Consider the following 24,744-nt stretch of genomic DNA (forward strand, 5'->3'; position numbering starts at 1 on the left):
ACTTGTAAACACATTGCCCCCCCCCCAAGACTCCCCCCAGCATGCTTCTAGACGCCTTTGCAAGCCCCCCACCAAGTCTTCAAAGCACCACCATGTCTTTGATTATTGGGCTCATAACTGAGACTTCCCACACAGTGGTATGAAGAGACATATGATTCAAGCATCCTCATTCCAGAAATATTATTAGTCTCAGGAAAAAAAAATAGGGGCCTGCTCTATGTCTGTCACCTGAAATAAACTCCCTGTTCCTCTCCTACTGCTTCTCAGATACTCAATTCTAAAGATTATTCCAGCTTATTTTGCCACCCCCAAGGTTTCTAACCCCAGCCCCCCAGCTAGTGACTGAAGGAGAGAGAGGAAGAAAGGGACCCTCTGAAGTTGGCCACCTCAGGGTATGTGAAGCACGTGCTTGTCACGTGGAGAAAAAATGTGCTGGGCTAACCTCTGAGACTCCCTAGAGAATCCAGAGTTTGTGTCTCTTTGCAGAGCTCAGAACAGCCTGTATGTTCTCCTCTCCCTGTTGTGTGCCTGGCGCTTCCCCAGTGAGATATCTCCTGCAAAAGCTTTTCCTGTAAGGGGTGGGGAGCTTTTGTTCTCTGGGAAATATGGTGAAGCTAATTAGGAGCATTGTCCTGTGAGGGGGGAAGGCGGAGGGCTTTCTGAGACCGTGGTTTCCACCAGGTAAGTGAGGGCTGCTGAGATCTCTCTGTCCTGCTGGGTTAACAGTTTTAGGGGGAGATTGTGATGAAGCCCGATAACATAAAAATAGATATGTGAAGTATAATCTCTCTCTCCCTTCCTCCCTCTCTCTTTCTCTCTCTCTTTTTTGGCATTTGAGTTTCCAGTACTAACTCACTTCAGAAAAGGACGCTCCGACAATTTGGCTTTTAACTCCCACTGACTTGGTAGAGACTGGAGGTCACAGGACTAATGCCTTATTCTATTTCACTCTGAACATGCGGGTGTGCTGCTAAAGTGAAATTTCCAGCAACGATATAGATTTGGTTGTGAGCTGTTCTTGTAGAAGTAGTTCAACAACTCTTAGTTCTTGACTTCCAAAACAGGAGTAGCATATTTTATGGCATTTGTAAGATATAGCACCACAAAAGTCTTAAAATATATAAGCTATGATTGTCCCCATAGCAGCAAACCCAATTAGGAGCAAACGTGTTGAGGCAGCATTCTGTAAGGTGTATCACTTACCTGGTTTGCTCTCTCTGGATTTAAAAATCTTTATGTATCGAATTCTACAAATATTTATTGAGTACATGCTAGGTAGTATTCTGGGTGATTCAGATATATTCGTGGATGAAACAAACACAGATTCCTGCCCTTGTGGGGCTTATAGTCTAGCTGAGGAAGATAAAGAACAATAAGTAGGTTATATAATATATTGAAAGCTGATAAGGGCTTTGGGGGGAAAATATAGATAAAAATAAGGGCAACTGGGAAGAGTTGTGGTGAAGGAGGCAGGTTGCAATTCAATTAGGGTGGTTAGGGTAACCATGAGGTGGTCATTGAGGTGACAGTTGAAAAAGACTTGATGGAAGTGATGGAAAGCTGGGTGCAGTGGCTTGCACCCGTAATCCCAGCAACTCAGGAGACAGAGGTGAGATGGTCACTTGAGGCTAGAAGTTCAAGACCAGTCTGGGTAACAAGACCCTGTTTCTAATGAATGAATGAATGAATGAATGAATGAATGAAGTGATGGAGTTCGCCATGTAGACATCTATGGAGAAGAACTTTTCCAAAAGAGAGAAGAGCCAATGTAGATGACTTGAGAAGAAAATGTGCCTAGAACAACAAAGAGGCTGCTATGATTGGAGTAGGAGAGCATAGGAGGAGAGTGGAGAGAGGTGACAGACTCCAGCTCAGCAGAGCCCTGTGTGCCATGGTAAGGACTTTGCCTTTGACTCTGAGCAAAAGAGGGAACCATGGGAGATTTTTGAGCAAAGGAATGAAGGGATCTCATTTAAATTTTTACAGAACCATACCGGCTGCCTTGTAGAAAATAGACTAGGACAGTGTATCAGCAAAAGTGATTAATCCTAGGTATGTAAACATATATATTTTTTTCTGGATATATTTTGAAAGTAGAGCCAACAAGATTTGCTGATAGATTAGATGTGGAATGCAAGAATAAGAGTTACATCAAGGACAACTGCAAAGCATTTGGCCTGAGCAACCGAGAGGAAGGAAAAAGCATCAGTGGAGAAAGGGAAGGGTGCACCAGGGTCACTTGGGGTGCATTTGATCCAAGTAACTTATCCATGGTTCTTATCCAAGTGTGTGGATCAGAATCACATGGGACGCCTTCACAATTATACTTGCCCAAGATCCTAAGAGATTCTTCTTTAGTAAGTCTGGAGTAGGCATCCAAAAATATATATTCAATGGAGAGCCGCTAAATTGTAAAATAATAGTTGGTAGAGTTCTGTGTTTAAAATTCTGGATTTTATAATGAAACAAGTGGAAGGAATTATAGATAACCCTCCCACTGTCTGGGATGAACTATATTTTAGGTCCTCCTTTCAAAATATCTTCCAAATAAACTATGCATAACTTACTAAACAGTTAAAGCTGAAGCATACAAAAATGAAGAATAATAGAAGAAAACTGCCAGGTTAATTTCCAGTCTTTTCCATTATGAAATTGGTAACATTCATAGCCATTTATGGGACAATTCTGTCCTGAGTATATTTAGGTTCCTTTGAAGCTAAGTTAGTGTGGGATATCTAAACATCGAGCCATTCACCATCCCTCCAGCAGTGAGCAGAGAGGGAAAGGCAAACCTTCAGTGTAAAATACACAGGAAGAGAAAAAGAGTGTCTCCAGGAACATTTGGGGGAATAGTTAAAAAGGGGAATGATGGTGTCTCCAACCCAAGCATTACTTAGAAACATTCATCTGTTGGTGAAGATTACTGATCCCAGTTTCCAGACTTAAAAACCGAGACTCAAGGCTAACCGAGTTCTCCTTCTTATACCAAGTAACAATTCAATGGTAGGACCAAGCTTCAAAGTGACTAATCACTTTGGAGACCAGCTTTGCTGGTTCCCAGGCTGTCAGCCCTTGCTTGTCAAATTGGTTCCGCCAAAAGTTGGAATCCCTCGGTGAAAGGAAGGATTGCGTAATGAAGCAGCATTCCATGGGGACTTTCTATTCTGTCTGACTCCCAACCAGATCTTTCTTTCATGCTGGATCATTTTCTCAAACTATTTATTTCTGTGCGGTGGTGGTGGAAACATTGACGACAAAATGGCACCTTCTTACTCAATTTTGCTGCTCCCTGTGTGTCTGACTCACACCTGCTGACAGGAATGAGCCTCTCCGCTTCTTCCTTCCCCGGGGAGCTGGAGGTGGATTTTAACTTGCCCTTGCCCTCCCCACCATCCTCATGAAGACTGTCAGCTTAGCTCTGATTTTAAAACAACAAAAAAGAGAAAGAAACAAAGCAACTCCACAAACCTTTATTACTCAGCAGGTCACTAGAGGCGGAGAAAGAGCAGCTCAATTTTCCAGTCTCACATGGAGGCACCAATGCTGCCTGTGAAAGGCCAGCTTTGACTTGTAAAACAGCAGCTAAATTGTCCACAGAGGCTCTTATGCAAGCAGCAACAAGGGGCTCCCCTTTCCGTGTTCAACCTTCACACAGAAAATATTTTTTGCACTGGCAGGAACGTCTGTTTGAGGACATTTATTTGGGCAACATTTAGAATACTGGTCTTTTTGAAATCAAGTATTCACTTGACTTAAAAAATAATGCTCAGGTCCAATGAGAGTGTGGGACAAAGTAATGTAATGTGCCACTCTTATTGCCAATAGGCTGTGATTGTGAGTTGGTACTTTCTTTTCCCATTACTGACAATAGGCTGGTACTCATTTTTCATTTTCCCTTTCTGCCCCAGACTCTCTGGAGCACAGCTCTTTGCAAGACAGCTGTCCTAGGAGTAAAGGTTGTGTCACTATTTACAAAGAGTAAAGGTGTCTAGTTATATGTGGATTAAATCCCTGACTTATCTTCCTTAACACCTTGTTCTATGATACCAAGACAGAAACCATTTGGCGGAGAAGCACTGCCTGTGAAATCTGTTAGGAGTTAGCCGATCTTTAAAAATCACTTTCTTTGGAGGCAGGAGTTGGGTCATTTTTGGACCGTGTTAGAATATTTTACCTGTATATGCACACTTGTTAGATGGCCAGTGATTGTGCTTTTTTTTTTTTTTTGCCTCTCTTCTGGGGTTGTTTTGGAATATTGGGAACGGGGCACAGTGAAGAGCACATTGCTCTGATTGATATTGTGTTTGTAGTTGTCTATCAAGGTCATTTCCCTAGACGCCAGCCTTTCTTTGTGGAGACAGAAATACTGTGTCGGTGTCTGTCTAACCCCTCAAGAGGTAGGAGGCCAATAAGGAAGACAAGCAGTAAAAAGAGTAGGATGCACATTTATTTATTTACATATATACATGGCAGGTTGGTGCTATAAATATGCCTGTTCCAGCTTTTCCTCCTACTCTGAAACTTCTCTTAAGTCACCTCAGTTCCCTCTTACATTGTGTCCTTGGAAACAAATCCAACGCTGTTATACAATACTATTCTGTTTCTTTCTCTCCCCTGACCAAACAAACTAAGCATCTAGAGGCACTACTTCTGTTATTAAAACTTGACTTTTTTTTGTTTGTTTGTTTTTGTTTTGTTTTGTTTTTTTTGAGACGGAGTCTCGCTCTGTCGCCCAGGCTGGAGTGCAGTGGCGCGATCTCGGCTCACTGCAAGCTCCGCCTCCTGGGTTTACGCCATTCTCCTGCCTCAGCCTCCCGAGTAGCTGGGACTACAGGCGCCCGCCACCGCGCCCGGCTAATTTTTTGTATTTTTAGTAGAGACGGGGTTTCACCGTGGTCTCGATCTCCTGACCTTGTGATCCGCCCGCCTCGGCCTCCCAAAGTGCTGGGATTACAGGCGTGAGCCAAAAACTTGACTTTTAAATCCCAAGCTTGTGAAGCTTGAACTTAAGGCCTGGCTTCTGTAACTCTGGAAGAGGAAAGCACCTGCAGAACTCAGCCCTCTCCTAAGGCAGGATGCGTGAGATTGCAGGTGTCTGTGACACTGGAAGAACCGAGGGCCCAGTCCTCTTAAATTACTGGAAAACAAGTTAAAACAGTTATCTTGATGTTTACTTGCTTTAAACAGTCACGTTTATGTAAAGAAGACATTACCTCAGTCTCAGTCATGACGCCTTCAGGAACCTTGAGGTGTCCTGTTTGATTCAGACCTCCTTCCTCAAGGGAATATAATTCCCTGAGTGCTTGGGTAGAAATAGAATGACCTCATTTTCAAAAAGCTCCGAGTGACCAGCAACCAAGGTGGTATAATTTTTATGCAAAGTGCTTAGTGTAATAGATTTAATGTTCACTTACTGGTTAATGTTAAGAATTTTGGTTTAAGACACAAATATTCATTTTATAAATAATGAGTAAATAACCGTATGGGGATAAATGATACAGTATCTGACTTTAGAAGTAATAACAGCAGGCTGGGCATGGTGGCTCAAGCCTATAATCTCAGCACTTTGGGAGACTGAGTGGTAGGATAGATTGAGCTCAGGAATTTGAGACCAGCCTGGGCAACATAGGGGGACCCTGTCTTTACTAAAAACATGCCAGTTCACCTAGCATGCACATTTTTGGGATATGGCAGGAAACTGGAGTACCTAGAGAAACTCAGGAAGACATGGGAGAGTATGCACACTCCACACAGACAGTCACCTGGTCTGAGAATCAATTATTTTTCTCATCAACATTGTAATGAATGATGTTGAATGAAACAATGTTGTTTGAGGACCAGCTATATTTGATTACCATGGCCTCACATGCCTTGAGGCAAAGAGAGAAGAAAAATATGAACTATGAGAGAAGGAGGTGTAGAAAAGCAGGAAACATTTAAAAGATATATTGACCCAAGCTACCCACCATCATGACATACATTTTTAGACAAGTTGCCTGTTTTGTGTGAGACTCAAGAGCCTGTCTGAGAAAGTACTTTAACTTCATCCACAGTAGGCAGAAACATAGACAACATGGAGATTGATAGAGAAGAGGAGGTACCCCAGAGGAAGCATTAGTAAGACTTTATCTTATTGAGACTAAGGACAGCTTTCTAGCAGAAAATCCAGAATCAGTTCATCAAGGCTGGATAGAAGGCTGGAGTGGGAAGGGAACAAAGGAGAGCTTGCTAAAAGATGACTGGGTCATGAGAGGCCACACATGCCACACCAGGAAATCAGAGCTCCATCCTGAAGGATTTACACTTTATAAAGATCATTCTGGGCCAGATGAAGTGGCTCATGCTTGTAATCCCGGCATTTTGGGAGGCCAAGGCACGAGGACCACTTGAGCCCAAGAGTTCAAGACCAGTCTGGGCAACATAACAAGACTCTGTCTCTACAAAAAAAAATTAAAAATTAGCCAAGTGTGATGTTGTGCACCTGTAGTTCCAGCTACTCGGGGGCTGACGTGGGAGGATTGTTTGAATCCGGGATGTCAAGGTTGCAGTAGGCCATGATCACACCACTGCACTTCAGCCTGGATGACAGAGCAAGACCCTATCTCAAGAAAAGATCACTCTGGCTGCAGGATGTAGAATGAATTAGGGAAGGGAAAACTGGAGGCAAGATCAGTTGGGAGATGCCTGTAGTAATTCTGGGTAGAGGAGATGGGGACTTGGTCTGGACAGTAGTAGTAAACATGGAAATAGTGGATGGATTCCAGGTATATTTAAGAGATATTGTCAAACTTGATTAGAAATGGGGTGGTGGCTCACACCTCTAATTCCAGCACTTTGGGAGGCCAAGGTGGAAGGATCACCTGAGGCCAGGAGTTTCAGACCAGCTGGGGCAACATAGCAAGAGACCTCATCTCCTAAAAAAAAAAAAAATAAGAAAAAGAAAATTAGCTGGGGGTAGTGGCATACACCCATAGTCCCAGCTACTCTGGAGGCTGAGGTGGGAGGATCATGTGAGCCCAGGAGGTCACGGCTGCCGTGAGCGATGATTGTGCCACTGCACTCCACCCTAAGTGACAGAGAGACCCTATTTCAAAAAAAAAAAAAAAAAGGAATGGGGCACATATGAGGGAGAATAATTTAGGAAGGACACCCACATTTTAGGCTTAGGCAACTGGTTGTGTGGAAACCCAAGAGAAAGAGCAGGTTAGGAGGCAAAAGCAGGTGAATTTGGAGCAATTGAGTTTGAAGTGCCTATATGACAGCCCCAGCTTTTTTGGCACCAGGGACCGGTTTCATTGGTGGGGTGGAGGGATGGTTTCAGGATGAAACTGTTCTACCTCACATCATCACGCATTAGTTAGATTCTCATAAAGAGCATACAACCCTCGCATGTGCAGTTCACAATAGGGTGGGTGCTCCTGTGAGAATCTAATTTCCACACTACTCTGACAGAAGATGGAGCTCAGGCAGTAACGGGAGCTCATGGTGCTGCTCACCTTCTGCTGTGTGGCCCGGTTCCTAACAGGCCACAAACCGCAACCAGTCCAAGGCCCAGGGGTTGGGGGCCCCTGCTGTAGGATATCTAAGTGGAAATGTCCAGGAGGCAGGTTGATATGTACATATTTTAGGTATGTACATATTTGAGGTATATAAGCTCACAAGGGAGATCTAGGCCAGAATTATAAATATGGGAGTCATAGGCAAATAGATGGTAATCTAGGCCAAAGGAATAGATAATCCCACCCAGGGAAAGTGTGTAGATTGAGAAATGAAGATGCCCCAGTACAGAACACCAAGGGGAAAAGATGGCCAGGGGAAGAGGAGCACACAAGAAAAGCAGAGCCAGAGAGGTAGAAAGAAAATCCAGCCAAGCAAAGAGAGCAGCTCAAAAGAAACAGTAGTGTCAAACATTGAGAGGCGAAGAAATAAACGGAGTAAACAGTGTCCCTGGGATTTTGCAACAGGGAGTTTATCGGTGCCCTTGGTGATAGCAGATTGAGAGAAGTGTTGATGGCATAAGCTGAAATGCGGTGGGGTGAGGAGTGAGTGGGAGGTAGGAAAGTAGTGACGCCAAGTGTAGACAATTTCTGAAAACTGGTTGAAAAGGGGAAGAAAGAAAGAGCAGAGGCCATGGGAGGGCTTTTGTTTGTTTTGCATTTACTAAGCAGAGATTTGAACATTTTAAATATTGAAATAATGTCGTAGGAGAGGGAAACGTGGAGAAGGAAGAGAGGGAGAAATCAATAGGGCAAGATTCCTGAGAAAGTAAGAGTTTGAGATCCAAAGAACAGGCAGGGGCCTTAGCTGCAGAAAAGAGGAATGTTTCCATAGTCTGGTGGGAGGCCAGGCTTTAGCATGTGGTGGGAAGTTGAAGTGGTTATCATCGGGTGGCTTGTATTTTCCCTATTAGTGGGTGTTGAGTCATGAGAGTGATGGGGACATGATTGATGTTTGTGGGTGGGAGGGATGGTTGAAGATTTCTGAAGAGTGGAGAAGATGGGAGAATGCTGCTTTGGAGAAAGAAAGGGAACATGTTACAAGGGGCCCAGCTGGGTCTGGAGTAAAGTAGGAGGACTTCCTTCACTATGACATAGACTTTTAGACAAATTCCTTGCTTTGTATGAGACCCAGAAGCTTGCCTGGGAAAGCACTTTATCCTGTTCCACGGCTAAGTTTGAAACATACGTAGACATATCAGCTCTTTGTTGGGACATAGCCTAAAAAGATTTCTTGAAATTAATATTAATTAATGATTCATTATAAGTGATATATTTACAGTAAATATGCAGACTCCACAAATCTCATTTTTTCCTTTTTTTTTTTTTTTTTTTGATGCAGAGTCTTGCTCTGTCACCCAGGCTGGAGTGTAGTGACACGACCTCAGCTCACTGCACCCTCCGCCTCCCAGGTTCAAGTGATTCTCCTGCCTCAGCCTCCTGAGTAGCTGGGACTACAGGTTCATGCCACCACGCCTGGCTAATTTTTTGTATTTTTAGTAGAGACGGGGTTTCACCGTGTTAGCCAGGATGGTCTCGATCTCCTGACCTCATGATCTGCTCGCCTCAGCCTCCCAAAGTGCTGGGATTACAGGCGGGAGCCACCGTGCCTGGCCTATCATTTTTTCTTTAGAATCTATAGTCACTATATCAGTATAACTAGTATAAGGAGGTAGAATTACTTGATAGTTAAAAGCACAGACTCTGGACGTGGTCACCCTGGGGGTTCAATCCCGGTTGGGCCACCTGCCATCCATGTAATCAAAAGCAAGGTAACTTTTTACCTGTAAAATGGTCATGATAAGAACACTTATCTCATAGGGTTGTTAAAGGAGGTAACATATTTGGTGTAATAATGTTTTTTGATATATTAACTTTTAAGTTATTAACTAATTCTCTTTCTGGAACTGTTCTTTGTGGTATATTCTTTGAAGGAAAATGGGGCAGAGCAGGGAGTGGAACTGGTGGGGGAAAAAAAACCCAAAAAGTATCTTCCTAATTTGACACCCCCTAAATCCATTAAGAAAAGGATGTCAGGGGATGTATTTTAAGCCAATAGCAAGGGAGGAATTGTCTCTGAGACAACTGATGGGCCCTGAAGAGTAGAAAAGACTCTCTCCTTTCTGGAGAGAAAAGAAAGAAGCTGAGAGAAGTGTGTGTGTGTGTGTCTGAGTCACTGGAGAGAAGTCCAGACTTAATCAGAACCAAGCCCGTAAGAATAAGGGACAGCTCAGCAAAGGGGATATTCTATTAGTTATCTATTGCTCTGTAACAATTTACCCCAAAACTTAGTAGTCAAAGAAAACAAACATTTATTATATCACAGTTTCAGGGGCAGGAGTCAAAAAGGGGCTTAACTGGGTGTTTGTGGCTCTGAGCCTCTCGTGAGATTGCAGTCAAGCCACTGGCTGGGTTGCAGTCATCTACAGGCTTGATTGGAGCTGTAGGACCTGCTTCAAGCTCATTTACATGGCTATTAGCAGGAGGCTTCAGTTTCTCACCACATGGGCCTCTCCGTAGGGACGTTCAAGACATAGTAACTGGCTTTCCTTATAGTGAGTGATCTAAGAGAGAGGAGAGGAAAGACAAGGAGAGAAAAGAGAAAGAGACCAAGATGAAAGCAACAGTATCTTTTATTACTTAATCTTAGATGTCATACCATCATTTCTGCCACATTCTTCTGTCTTATTATATAACCATCTCTGGTACAATATGGAAGGGGTTTGCATGAGAATGAGAATACTAGGAGATGGTGATCATTGGGAATTATTTCAGAGGCTGGCTATCACAGATATCATGATGGGTATTGTTGGAGCAGCCAGGCACAAGTGGGAGCAGTCTGCCTCACTTCCCTGAGCTTTGTTCGGCACCTGTGGCTCTCAACTTGCCTTTGGCATTAGTGGAGGGTGTCTCTTCTACAACAGACATCCTCTCATCACACAAGGACCTTCCAGCAGGAGTGATGGCAACCATGCTCTGAGACTTTGCTTGGTCCTGCTTACCCTATGTGCAGAGAGCCCCAAAGAAGAAAGCCTGGACTTATTGATGGGCCAGTGTACTAAGAAAACTCCCTTTCCAACTGGTGCAGTAGTTAAACATATCCCACCTGCGTAATCGCTAACTTTTACCAGGTGTTTATTTATCACATCCTCACTTTTTAGATGAAGGAATTGAGGCCCAGAGAGGTTGAGTAACTTGTAGCGGGTAATAACTAACATGCGGTGAAAACAAGATTTGAACCTGCTGAATCTTGTTGTAAATCTTAATCTCTATTCTACATCTATGTAGGGCACATGTATTTAGCATGAAGCCCAGCATTGGTAAGCGTTCAATAGATGTTATTATTATTATTAATTTTTCTCATTGGAACAAAAGGTAACCTTCCATTATAGATTCAAGAAGCTAAAGGATGGGTACAGTCATTTTGAAAGGTAAACATTATGTTTTTATTACTCTCTTTTGTTACTTTCATCAACAACTTGGACACTTTATTCATGTGTACAAATTGTCATTTTGATCCCTGTGATCACGTGCCCACCAATTGCCCAGCGGTGGATCTAGATTGATTATGACTACTATTTGTTTTACTCCTTTTCATAAAGTTTTATTAACCCAAAGTCTTTCTTTCAGACATTACAGTCTGGTCTAAATCAGAAGCTGCCAGTTGTCCTCTTAACTCAACTGTAACCCATACCACTACCTTCCTTGAGGTGACTGAAAAGAGTATGGCTTCTGCTAGGTTTGAATTTGGTCTTCATACCAAACAAGCTGTGTGACTTAGGAAAGTTACCTAATGTTACTGAGCTGTTCTTTCATCCTTTGTAAAACTGGGTTGTTGGGAGGACTAAATGAGATAATTTACATAAAATATTTAGCACAGTGCTTATGACAGAGTAGGCTCATAGAGTTAAATGTCATTTTCCTTTTCTTCCTTCAGACAGGGTTTAATTGCTCCAGTCATTGTGGTCCCAATAACTTTGATTGTGCTAGCTTACCACACCTGAAATGTATCAGATGATATTTAAATGCATAAGAAAAGTGCCCAATGATATCTTTATTTATTTTGTATTTTGCGAAAAGTCAAACCTGTCTCCCTCAATATATTCCCTGAAGGCAGGGAATATTTCTGATTCATATATATATATTTTTTTCCTCTATAGTACCTAATAAAGTGACTGGTAATAGTAGTATTTAATATGTATTTGCTGACCTAAATTAAAATCAGAGTATTTAGAACAGACTGAAATGAAAAGAAAACAGAAAATCCTTGCAGTGGAAGATGAAGTAAATGGCATTGGAGATAGGAGAAATTAATATTTCCACAAAACAAATCACATGCACCGTATAGATTTTCCTATTACATATCATTCAATACTCTCCATGAACATTTAAAAATTCAATTAAATGACATTTCAAATATTTAAAGAGATAATGATGACAGAAATAGACAGATTCATCTTTTTAAAAATATTTAATATTTTATTTCATGAGCTTAAGTGATATGAATACCTGGTACTGGATAAATTATACCATTAATCATATTAATGATTTAATTGGCTTCCCAGAGTAAATATTTCAGTTCTATTGTTGCTTAAAGAGAGAATTATTAGAGAGGAAAAGGATTTACTTTAGAGGAAGGCAATTTATATTCTCTTTTCAACTACTAGAGGCAACAAGATAGGACACTTTAGATCCCTAATGGTGTGAGTGGGACAACAAGCCTGAGGCATTTTGCTTCCCTCGCTCTAGTGTCTAGTTACACCCAAATGACAAAATGTCAACCCTAGATCAACCCCAAACTCAATCATCTGATTTCTCCATGCGCCCCCCGCCAACTCTGTCACTTGGCAGTCTGTGGTTGCTGCCTACTGTTTGGGTGTGCAGTGCTGTGGCTTTTTAAATCTTTCTGCTCAGTGGTGCTGTTTTTCATTCAATGGTACATGTCTTGTCAGAGAAATGCCTAGTCCTGCACAGCTCCTGTGAGCTCTTGAATGGGAGTGAGGTTTGTCTTACAGCAGAGCCCCTTGATCCCCTTTCGGTGTTGTATGAATGTGTTGGATGACTTCTTCAAGGAGCTGTGTCAGGATGGGTTTGAAAACGGTTAGGCTTTACCAGAACCATCTTTCTTTTCCTTCAGGTTGTGTTGCTGGGTCAGGTCCCCTGTTCCAGTCTCTTCTCTCCCCTACAGTGATGATTTTTTTTCCTTTCAAGGGTCCTACTGTTTACCTCTGCAGTCTGGCTTCTATTCGTGGGGGCTGAAGGGTGAGAGGGGCTCAGGGAGTGGATAAAGATATTTCTCAGGCGCATTACTTAAACATACTTTTTTTCTAAGCGAAAGTTTATTCATTTGTTTTTAGGCAGAGTCAAAATGTTCCCATATCAAAACAACCACATCAAGGCAGCCACATCAAGATGTTCTTGGCATCAAAATGGCTGTGCCAAAGCTGTGTGTCAGCAAACTTGACTATGATAAAACAGCCTTTATCAAAATGGCTGTATCCTACATTGGCACAGGACTTGAAATGACAGGAATGGTTTCTAGAATGTCATTACTGTTTATAGTAACGTAAAAATGAAAAGTTGTGTTTCTTTCCACCACCAATGCTTCTGCTTTCAATTGGGAGCTAGATTTACCCACAGGGACCCCACAAAGATGATAAAGAGGTACCCACTCCTTACTCCTAATGATCAATGTCTTCTGCAAAAAAGAATTGGATACAATTTGACAAAGACAATCCTGCTTTCACCATGAAAATTGTGAAACTTCCATACTAATTTTATAATCATGTCTTTACACTTTGTTCTCATCACAGAGATCTTTTGGAATTATCTACTAACAATCAGCCAACACATTTATGTCAGCATTGAGGCAGCTCAGAGTCACATGTTCACTGACTACCACTGCATGTTCAATCACAAGCCTGGAAAAACCCATAATACACGATCATGCCCTGACCTGATGCCTCTTCAGGCACCCAATTAGGATGCAAAATCTTTCCTGAAAGGGTTGATGTGATAAACCCTTTCTAACCTGTATTTTCAGGCTAAGAAAGCTTATAGACTAGGGAGATTCTTGCTCTGGGTATACAATACGTAGTGGACATGCCTCTCTGTTCTAACTTAATTGCTGACCAACTCTTCCTTGACTTTCAAGGCACCACACTCTCTTGGCTTTATCCTGCCTCACTGTCTACTCCTTCTCAGTCCTTTTCTGTCTCCTATTTTTCTACCTGACCTCTATATGTTGGAGTGCCTCTGTGCTCAGTCTTGGGCCTTCTTCTCTAAGTATATCTCTCTCTTTAAGACAGCACATTCAATTCTGACACTTTAAATAGCATCTGTGTGCTGACTACTCCAAACATGTATTTCCAGCCCACATTAGTCCATTTGCACGCTGCTGATAAAGACATACCCGAGACTGGGCAATTTACAAAAGAAAGAGGTTTATTGGACTTACAGTTCCACATGGCTAGGGAGGCCTCACCATCATGGCAGAATGCAAGGAGGAACAAATTGCATCTTACGTGGATGGTAGCAGGCAAAGAGAGAGAGCTTGTGAAGAGAAACTCCCATTTTAAAAACCATCAGATCTCATGAGATCCATTCACTATCACAACAACAGTATGGGAAAGACCCAGCTCCGTGATTCAGTCATCTCCCACTGGGTCCCTCCCACAAAACGTGAGAATTATGAGAGCTACAAGATGAGATTTGGGTGGGGACACAGAGCCAAACCATATCACACACACTAACCATTCCCCATAAAACCAATATTTCTATTTGAAAGTCCAAGAGACATTTCAAACCTATAGGTTCATAATGGAACACTGACTCAAACCTGTTCTTCTTTTTTTTTTTTTTTTTTTTTGAGACGGAGTCTCGCTGTGTCTCCCAGGCTGGAGTGCAGTGGCGTGATCTCGGCTCACTGCAAGCTCCGCCTCCCGGGTTCACGGCATTCCCCCGCCTCAGCCTCCCAAGTAGCTGAGACTACAGGCGCCCGCCACCACGCCCGGCTAGTTTTTTGTATTTTTTAGTAGAGACGGGGTTTCACCATGTTAGCCAGGATAGTCTCGATCTCTTGACCTCGTGATCCACCCGCCTCGGCCTCCCAAAGTGCTGGGATTACAGGCTTGAGCCACCGCGCCCGGCCACCTGTTCTTCTTCTAGTCTTCTTCATCTTAGTGTCAAAATGAACTATATAGTCTCCCAGGCCACATACATAGAAGTTATCCCTGATTTTGTTTTTCACATCCCACATATATAATCCACCAGCAAATATTACTATGGATCTACCTCCCAAATATATCTTGACTATATCTTTTTTCTTCTCTTTCAAATGCCACAACCCTAGTCCAAGCCACCATCTTTTTCCAGGACTATTGCCTCTTTTCTTTTTTCAGTCAATTCAATGAATGCGTATGCAATCTTAACTGATTTCCCCCTCTCTTTTTGTTTTTTAGTTCTCAGCAGATCAAGCAAAGCTCAAGGAAGACATCTGAAACTACCCTATCAAGAGTACCTCCCTCCACCCACTACTTGTTTTTTTTTTTTTTTTTGTTTTTTTTTTTTGAGACAGAGTCTCACTCTGTCGCCCAGGCTGGAGGTGCCCTGGCACAATCTCAGCTCACTTAATCTCTGCCTCCCAGGTTCAAGTGATTCTCCTGCCTCGGTCTCCCAAGCAGCTGGGACTACAGGCGCATGCCACTACGCCCGGCTAACTTTATTGTATTTTTACAATAAAGTTATATTGTAAGCTGAGGCGGGCCTGCCTCAGCCTCCCAAAGTGTTGGGATTACAGGCATGAGCTACCGCCCCCGACCTGTTCTTTATTAACTCACCATGTTGACTTTCTTCATAGAACTTACCACTATATGTAACTTCCTATTTCCTTCCTATTGACCATGTTTCCCTCTAGAATATAAGCTCCACAAGAGCAGAGAGTTCAACTCTTTTCTTCTCCATTAGTCCTCAGGGTTTACCATAGTGCCTGACCCACAGTAGGCTCTTAACAAATATTTGCCGGAAGGAATGAATTCAGGTATTTGCAAAAGAGGGTATTTCTGGGATTCTAAAAGTTTAGGCACCATCAATATTTGCTGTTGTTCAGAAGTATTCCATTCAGATTGGCCACATATACACGTATAAAATACATGTATTATTTAAAAGGAATGAGCTGAGAATATTTTGAGGCCCAGTTCAGACATAATTCTTAAAAACTACTATTTTGATTGTCCCAACCTGAACACTGGGGTGACAATCTATGTTGCTTAGTATCACCTCATTTGGGCACCAATCATTAGCTATAACTAAAAGTGTTTTGTTTTGGTTTGTTTTGTTTAGAGATGGAGTCTTGCTCTGTCACCCAGGCTGCAGTGCAGCAGTGCCATCATAGCTTACTGCAGCCTCAACCTCCTGGGCTCAAGTGATCCTCCTGCCTCAGCCTCCCAAGTAGCTAGGACTACAGGTATGTGCCACCATGCTCAGCTGATTTTTATTTTTGTAGAGACAGGAGTCTCAACATGTTGCACAGGCTAGTTTCAAACTCCTGGGTTTAAGCAATTCTCCCACTTTGGCTTCCCAAAGTGCTAAGATTACAAGTATATGCCACTGTGCCTGGACTTAAAGTGTTAAGATCTTATGACAAAACAAAATATTTAGATGAGAAGAAATAATCACATGGATTAAAATGATCAATGTTGATTTTATTAAATAGTTAGCTGAAACATAAATATATACACACTCTAAATAGAAATGTAGTGGGAAATAGAAATTATGATTTTGCAAACTGGTACATGAGTTCTTTTTAGGTAAGTAATTGTCTTTATTTAGAATAATATATTGAGAGATGCCTAAGGGGTAGTAGGTAAGGCTCTGTATAGGTTGGGGGAAAAAACAATAGAAAGATCACAAAATCATATTCTGCAGAGCCAAGAGCAGAAAAAAAATCACAAAATCATTCTGTATAAGCAATTATTGGGAGGTATGGGAAGAAGAGAGAAGTGGTAAGGCAGGAGGCAGAGTGGGAGAGGAGGCTGAGCAAAATGTCAGGAAGCTTACATTTGGGTTGGTGGAAATAGAACAAGGAAATCAAGTTTTCAGTTTTAAATTGGCTGCTAAAGAGTATTGCATATTTGCCATGTAGCCTCCCTATATGGCAAACATTATCTTTGAATTGCCAGGAACAGTCTACCACACACAGCTGCCTCTCATGAATTTGGGATGGGAAATCAAAGAGGAGGAGCTGTAACCCATTCTTGGGTCAGTGCCAAAAGAAGATAAAGGAACAGCTGCAAGATACTGCAGAGTGAAGAATGGTAATTCAGCAGAAGCCAGAAATCAAACCCAGAGGTACCAAGAGAATGGGAAGCCCAGAAAAATCTCAGGGAGTTTGGGAGAGAATCGACTTCCCGTAAGACCTGGGATGAGGTTTCCAGGTGAGTTTATTAAACTGCAAGGTGGTATTTGACTTCACAAATAATCTAAGAGCCACTGACAATAGGATTCTGCTGACAAATATTAATCACTCCTCACCATAGTATCAGTGAAAACTCTCGTTAGAGATGATAGGTGCAACAGACAATGTCTATGTCCTCTCCCTGACAAATTTGTATGTCATCCCCCAATGCGATGGTATTAGATGGTAGTGTCTTTGGGAGTTAATTAGGTCATGAGGGTGGTGCCCTAATGAGTGGAATTAGTGCCCCTATAAAAAGAACCCCAGAAGCTTCCTTGCCCTCTTTCTGCCATGTGAGGATTCAATGAGAAGACAGTAGTCTGCAATCCAGAAGAGGACCCTCACCAGAATGCAACCTTGCCAGCATGCTGATGTAGGATTTCCAGCCTTCCAAACTGTGAGAAATAAATTTCTCATTTGTGTATAAGCCATCGAGTCTGTGGTGCTTTGTCATACCAGCCCCAAATGACTAAAACAATAGGTGGTGTGTGTTTTGATTTTGATCCTCTCCTTTGATCATTCTATCCTGCTTCATTTGTTTCTGTTTTCCCCTGTGGTTCCATACTCCAACGTAGACCATACTGGCCACAGTGATAGATCACTGTTTTTTATTATTTTTAGAGTTGGTTAGCCAGAACAATAAAAATTAAATTTATCAAATCTATGTAGTATGAGCAGGCTAGTGAAAACCAAAATTTAAATAATAGAAAAACCAAAAGTTTTCTGCAAAGAGCATATCCAATTCAGCTAAATCACTTATTCATTGAATTCAACAAATACTCTGCCAAATACTCTGCTAGGTTCTGGAACTTTGACTATGAAAAAACCCAGTTGTTCCTCTCCATGAGTTCACAGTTCAGTGGGGATACAAAAGCAAATACTTATGATACAATGTAGGAATACAATGTAGGAAGTGCAAAATATAAAAAGAATCATGGCTTTTATGAGATCACTGAAGAGAGAGGCACTTAGTGAAGTCTTTGGAAGAGATCAGAGTTAGGAGTGACTTTTTTTGTTTTTGTTTTTGTTTTTTCTTGAGACAGGGTCTTGCTCTATTGCCCAGGCTGAAGTCCAGGCTGAAATAAAGTGGTGCAATCATAGCTCACTGTAACCCTGAACTCTCGGGTTCAAGCGATCCTCCTGTCTCATTCCTCGCAAAGCACTGGGATTACAGATGTGAGCCACTGTGCCCATCCAGGAATGGCCTTTTTAATAAGCTGACAGCTGAGTTGGATCTTTAAGGATATGAAGAATTAGTCAAGACAGATTCTTGATGGGAAGGAAACTGGATTGAGGTTAGATGTAGGAGAGGGAAATAGAAGCAGATGTGGCTTCCAGAAGGAACAGCATAGGCAAAGACATAGAAGGGGAAAAGTGCAAAGACTACATAGGAAACTACAAGTTTTGATTTGCTGGAAACAGTTATAAATGTGCTACAGAAAGGGGTAAAAGGTAGATGGTGGTGACTCTGAGTATTATCTCTAAAAAGTGTAGACCATCTTGTCTGTGATGTGGAAAGGCTAACGGGTTTTGAGGCAGAAAAGTGGAAGGGCAAGAGTAGAGTTTTAACTAAATTGCTTCAGTGTTTAGAGAGAGAACAGTTAGAAAGGGGTTGTAGTTGCACCTGTTGTTATATCTGTATTTAAGGTAGACAAAACAAAGGAAATTTGTTAGCAAATTGTTCTAGACCAGGTGAAAGACGAAGAGAGGCCTTTCTGAGGTGTGGATGGTGAAGATGGAGAAGTGGGAACAGGTCAAGCAATGTTTAGGAAGTTAAACTCTCAGGGCATGGTAACCGATTAGATTTCAGAGATGAAGGAGAGACACTACCAAACAACTCTCTTTCAGATGACAAGTATGGATAATGGGGTCATGAGCTAAGATTGTGTCAACAGGAGGTAAAACTTTTTTAATGGAGAAGATGATAAATTTCATTCTAAACGTGAAGTTCTGGGTGCCTTTGGGACAGCCAGAATGAGCCAGAAAATACTAGAACTGAGGGGAGAGGTCTGAAAGTACAGCACCGGAATTCATCTCTGTACAGGTGGTAGTTGAAACATTGAAGATGCCTCGGATCACTTAAGGAACATCTGTAGAGTGATAGATAAGGGAGAGTCCAGGGAGAAGATGAGCCCACAAGGAAGGTAGAGAAGGAATAATCAGAGATGTATAAGAAAAGGAGAGTGGTGTATTAAAATAAAGAATGCAATTTAAGAAGGAAGTGATCAATTGTGTCAAATGATTACAACAGGTGTTGTAACATAGGGCTTAGAGGAAAATAAATATATTCACTTAGATGTCAATTTATTCACTTAGATGTCATTTTGAGAGCTGTTGTCATAGAGTTGTAAGGAGCTGAAGAATGAGTAGGGAGGCAACTCCCTTGAATATCAAAAGAGGATATTCAAACCAAACAAGGGCAGGACCAGAACAGAAAGTTACTAACTTGTCTCACATATAAATATAGATATACAAAAACTAAACACAATATTTGAAGTTCATTGAAAATACAGTATAATCAAGGGGTGTTAATCCCAGAAGTGAATGATACTTTATTTTTTGAAATCTATTAGTATAATTCACTATCATATCCAATTAATGGAGGAACTTAAATGATCACCTCAATAACTATAGGAAAACATTCTTTTTTTTTTGAGATGGAATCTCACTCTGTCACCAGGCTGGAGTGCAGTAGCACGATCTTGGCTCACTTCAACCTCTGCCTCCCAGCTTCAAGCGATTCTCCAGCCTCATCCTCCCAGGTAGCTGGGATTACAGGTGCGCACCACCACACCTGGCTAATTTTTGTATTTTTAGTAGAGACAGGGTTTCACCATGTTGGCCAGGCTGGTCTTGATCCCCTGACCTTGTGATCCACCCGCCTTGGCCTCCCAAAGTGCTGGGATTACAGGTGTGAGCCACCATGCCTGGCCCTCATTTATTTTAAAATATTCTTCTTAGAAAACCAGAAATAGATCAGATCATCCTAAATATCAAAAACCTACAGCAAATATTGTACTTAATGGTGAAAAAGATGGAAACACTTTCTTCAAAGTCAAGAACAAGACATGATATTATATCCATTCCACATTGTTCTGGGGGTCCTAAACAATGCAGTAAGATAAGGAATAAAAGCATAGGAATTGAAAAGAAATAAATAAAATAATAATTATATGCAAATAACATAATTGTCTACAGAGGATATTCAAGACAATCTTTTGACATTTTATCAACACTTTTTTTTTTTTTTTTTTTTTTTTTGGGACAGAGTCTCACTTTGACACCAGGCTGGAGTACAGTGGTGCAATCTCAGCTCACTGCAACCTCCGCCTCCCAGGTTCAAGCAATTCTCTTGCCTCAGCCTTCTGAGTAGCTGGGATTACAGGCACACACCACTACACCCAGCTAATTTTTGTATTTTTAGTAGAGACGGGGTTTCACCATGTTGGCCAGGATGGTCTCTATTTCTTGATCTTGTGATCCGCCCACCTTGGCCTCCCAAAGTACTGGGATTACAGGTGTGCTCCACTGTGCCCAGCCTATCAATACTTATAAGAGAGTTCTTCAGGACTGATGGACACAAAGTCAATGTTCAAGAATCAATAGTGTTTTCTGGCCTGGCACGGTGGCTCGCGCCTGTAATCCCAGTGCTTTGGAAGGCCAAGGCGGGCGGATCACTTGAGGTCAGGAGTTTGAGACCAGCCTGGCCAATATGGTGAAACCCCGTCTCTACTAAAAGCACAAAAATCAGCTGGGCGTGGTGGTGCACGCATGTAGTCCCAGCTACTCGGGAGGCTGGAGCAGGAGAATCACTTGAACCTGGGAGGCAGAGATTGCAGTGAGCTGAGATCACACCATTGCACTCCAGCTTGGGCATCGCAGAAAGACTCCATCTCAAAATAAAATAAAACAAAATAAAATAAAATATAGTGGGCCGGGCGCGGTGGCTCAAGCCTGTAATCCCAGCACTTTGGGAGGCCGAGACGGGCGGATCACGAGGTCAGGAGATCGAGACCATCCTGGCTAACACGGTGAAACCCCGTCTCTACTAAAAAATACAAAAAATTAGCCGGGTGCGGTGGTGGGCGCCTGTAGTCCCAGCTACTCGGGAGGCTGAGGCAGGAGAATGGCGTAAACCCGGGAGGCGGAGCTTGCAGTGAGCTGAGATCCGGCCACTGCACTCCAGCCTGGGCGACAGAGCAAGACTCCGTCTCAAAAAAAAAATAAAATAAAATAAAATAAAATAAAAATAAATAAAAATAAATAAAATATAGTGCTTTTCTGTGTCAGCAATAACCAGTTAGAAAATATAATAAGAATATCTAAATTGTAGTCCCAACAAAAGCCATAATGTACCCAGAAATAGATTTAACAAAATATGTCTAAGACTTATATGGAAAAAAATTATGAGACTTTATCAATGAATACAAAATAGAAGAAATAAATCATGTTCTTGAAGGGAAACTCAATATTATAACCAGGTGATGCTCCCTAATTAATGTGTAAAGTTAACATTTTACAATCAGAATCTCAATGAGTGCTTTGTGGAATTTGACATTTGATTATAAAATGCCCCTTGAAGAGTTCAGGGTCAAAAATAGGCAAAACGAATTTGAAAAAAGAAAATAAGAATGAGGAGGAATTAAGACGGTATGGTATTAGAGCATAAATAAATCTAAAGTTCAATGGAACAGAGAGCAACACATAGGAGAGCTTGGTATGTGATAGAACACACAAAGCAGCAGGAAATAGCTGGACTATTCAATAGGTGGTGCTAGGTCAATTAGTTACCATATAGAGAAAAATTAGATCTTTATTTCTCACTATATACATAAATACGTATCAGGTGGATTAAACTTATCAATGTGAAAGGCAGAATAATAAAGATTTTGGAATATAGTAGAGGAGAATACATTTATAACTTTGGAGGAGGGAAGGCGATTTTAAGGCATGAAAAACTTACATCATAAATGAACATAAAGATGATAAATTAAAATTTCCTTCCCTCCCTCCCTTTCTTTGCTTCCTCCCTTCCTTCCTTCCTTCTTGTGAGACAGGGTCTCACTCTTCACTCTGTTGCCCAGGCTGAAGTGCAGTGGTGCAATCTCAGCTCACTGTAACCTCCACTTTCCAGGCTGAAGCCATCCTCCCACCTCAGCTTCCCTAGTAGCTGGGACTACAAGCACATGCCACCACACCAGGCTAACTTTTTTGCATTTTTAATAGAAACAGGGTTTTGCCATGTTACCCAGGCTGGTCTTGAACTCCCGGGCTCAAGTGATCCGCCCACCTGCCTTGGCCTTTCACAGTGCTGGGATTACAGGCATGAACCACTGCACCCAGCCTAAAATAAATTCCTATGTGAGAAAAAATACCATAAACTATGTTAAAAGACCAAGAGAAAATGTTTACAATTCAAAAAACTTTCAAAAGATTAGAGTAAGGCATATATATGGGGAAAACCATTAAGGAAAAGACAAAAATGCAATGGAAAAAAAATTATTAAAGAATGTGAATTGGCCAGGCACAGTGGCTCATGCCTGTAATTCCAGCACTTTGAGAGGCCAAGGCAGGAGGATTACTTGAGGCCAGAAGTCTGAGACCAGCCAAGTCAACATAGTGAGACTCCATTTGTACAAAACATTAAAAATAGCCAGGCGTGGTGCTGCACACCTGTAGTCCCAGCTACTTGGGAGGTTGAGGTGGGAGGATCACTTGAGCCCAGGAGTTTAAGGTTGTATGATTGAGCCACTGTACTCCAGCATAGGCAACAGAGCGAGACTCAGTCTCAAAAAAATTAAAAATAAATAAAAAGAATGTGAATAGGCAATTCAGAGAAGTAAAACTCAAATTCTCAAGCATATCAAAAGATGTTTAACCTCTCTTCTAAAGAGGAAAATTCAGAATTAATATTGGATTGCTTTTCATATACATAAGAATGGCAAAATCTAAAAATCTGATAATGCTAAATCTTGGCAAGAACGTGAAGAAAGAAACTTTTGTATCTTCTGATGGGAAAGTAAATTGGTACAACCACTATGAAAAGCAATTTTCCAATTATTTGTAGAGTTGAATATGTGTATTCCCTACACATAGCAATTCAATTTCTGAACATATGTCTAGAGAAATGCACACATACATAAGGAGAAGTGCCTTAAGGATGATCACTGCTTTATTGTTTGCAATAAAAAAGTTGGAAGCAACCATTTCTGTGGAATATGTAAACTAATGGGTGGACTATATGATACGCAACTATACAGCAGTTAAAATGAATGGAATAGAATCACAAGTATCAATGCAGATAAATCATGAAACAATACTGAGTGCAAAAGGTAAAGTCTAGGAGATATATATATATATATATATATATATATATAAATTTTATAAAGACACAAAACAATTTTATCTCTTTTTTAAAAGATCTGAAGAAAACTAGCGACTGGGAGGTAAGGAAGTAGTGAAGATAGTGAGTATTATCTACCCTTTAGAAAAGTTCAGGTAGAGAAAGGAAGAAAGATTGGATGGTGGCTTGAGGAAGATGCTGGATTGGAAGCCACCTTTCCACAAAAATGTTGTGTATCCCAATACTCTTATTATGATAATTTTTTAAAAGAGGATTTTGCAGCCAGGCGCAGTGGCTCAAGCCTGTAATCCCAGCACTTTGGGAGGCCGAGACGGGCGGATCACAAGGTCAGGAGATCAAGACCATCCTGGCTAACACGGTGAAACCCCGTCTCTACTAAAAAAATACAAAAAAAAAAATAAAAAAACTAGCCGGGCGAGGTGGCGGGCACCTGTAGTCCCAGCTACTGGGGAGGCTGAGGCAGGAGAATGGCGTGAACCCGGGAGGCGGAGCTTGCAGTGAGCTGAGATTCGGCCACTGCATTCCAGCCTGGGCGACAGAGCGAGACTCCGTCTCAAAAAAAAAAAAAAAAGAAAAAGAGGATTTTGCTCTACTGCCAACAGTGGAGTGCAGTGGCACAGTCATAGCTCACTGTAGCCTCGAACTTCTGGGCTCAAGCTATCCTACTGGCCCAGCCTTCCAAGTAGATGGGATTACAGGCGTGAGCCAGCATGCCCAGCTATGACAATTTTTAAATACACAGAAAAGTTGAAAGAATTGTACAGTGAACACTCATTTACCCACCTCCTAGATTCCAAAAAGAGCACTTTGCTTTATTTGGTTTATTCTACATCTATCCATCCATCCATCAATCCAGCCTATTTTTTTAGATGCATTTCAAAGAAAGAGTTGTAGACATCAGTGCACTTCATCAGTCAGTAGTGTTTTGTTTTGTTTTTCTTGAGAGTCTCGCTCTGTCACCCAGGCTGGAGTGCAGTGGCATGATCTTGGCTTACTGCGACCACCGTCTCCTAGGTTCAAGTGATTCTCCTGCCTCAGCCTTCCTGAGTAGCTGGGATTACAGGTGCCCATCATCATGCCCAGCCATTTTTGTATTTTTGGTAGAGATGGGGTTTCACTATGTTGGCCAGGCTGGTCTCGAACTCCTGACCTCAAGTGATCCACCCACCTCGGCCTCCCAAAGTGCTGGGATTACAGGCATGAGTCACCACGCCCAGCCAACTTTTTGATTAGATGGGAGAGATGAACACATGAATCGAAAGGAGTCAGTGTTGAGGGTGTGGCTGAAGGAAAAAAGAGAAAATAATTGCTTAAGCCCTAAAAGAGGTGGGAGTGTCTGGCCTTTGAAAAAGAGGAGGGACCTCTCATCCCCTGGGCCTGAAAGAAAAGACTGGAGGGATGGAGATGTTGAAGGAGACCTTACTTAGTGC

At 41.8% G+C, this 24,744-nt stretch overlaps 1 long non-coding RNA gene across 1 annotated transcript; it reads left to right on the forward strand.

Annotated features, from left to right (window-relative positions):
* Nucleotides 1-472: 472 nt before the first annotated feature.
* On the forward strand, nucleotides 473-17,377 carry LOC106994474 (uncharacterized). Its single transcript, XR_013416744.1, has 4 exons — nucleotides 473-681; nucleotides 15,837-15,960; nucleotides 16,676-16,930; nucleotides 17,249-17,377. It is a non-coding gene; the product is annotated as an uncharacterized LOC106994474 (long non-coding RNA).
* The last annotated feature ends 7,367 nt before the right edge of the window (nucleotides 17,378-24,744 follow it).

This window comes from Macaca mulatta, chromosome 1 (genome assembly GCF_049350105.2).
Source record: "Macaca mulatta isolate MMU2019108-1 chromosome 1, T2T-MMU8v2.0, whole genome shotgun sequence".
Taxonomy (NCBI): domain Eukaryota; kingdom Metazoa; phylum Chordata; class Mammalia; order Primates; family Cercopithecidae; genus Macaca; species Macaca mulatta.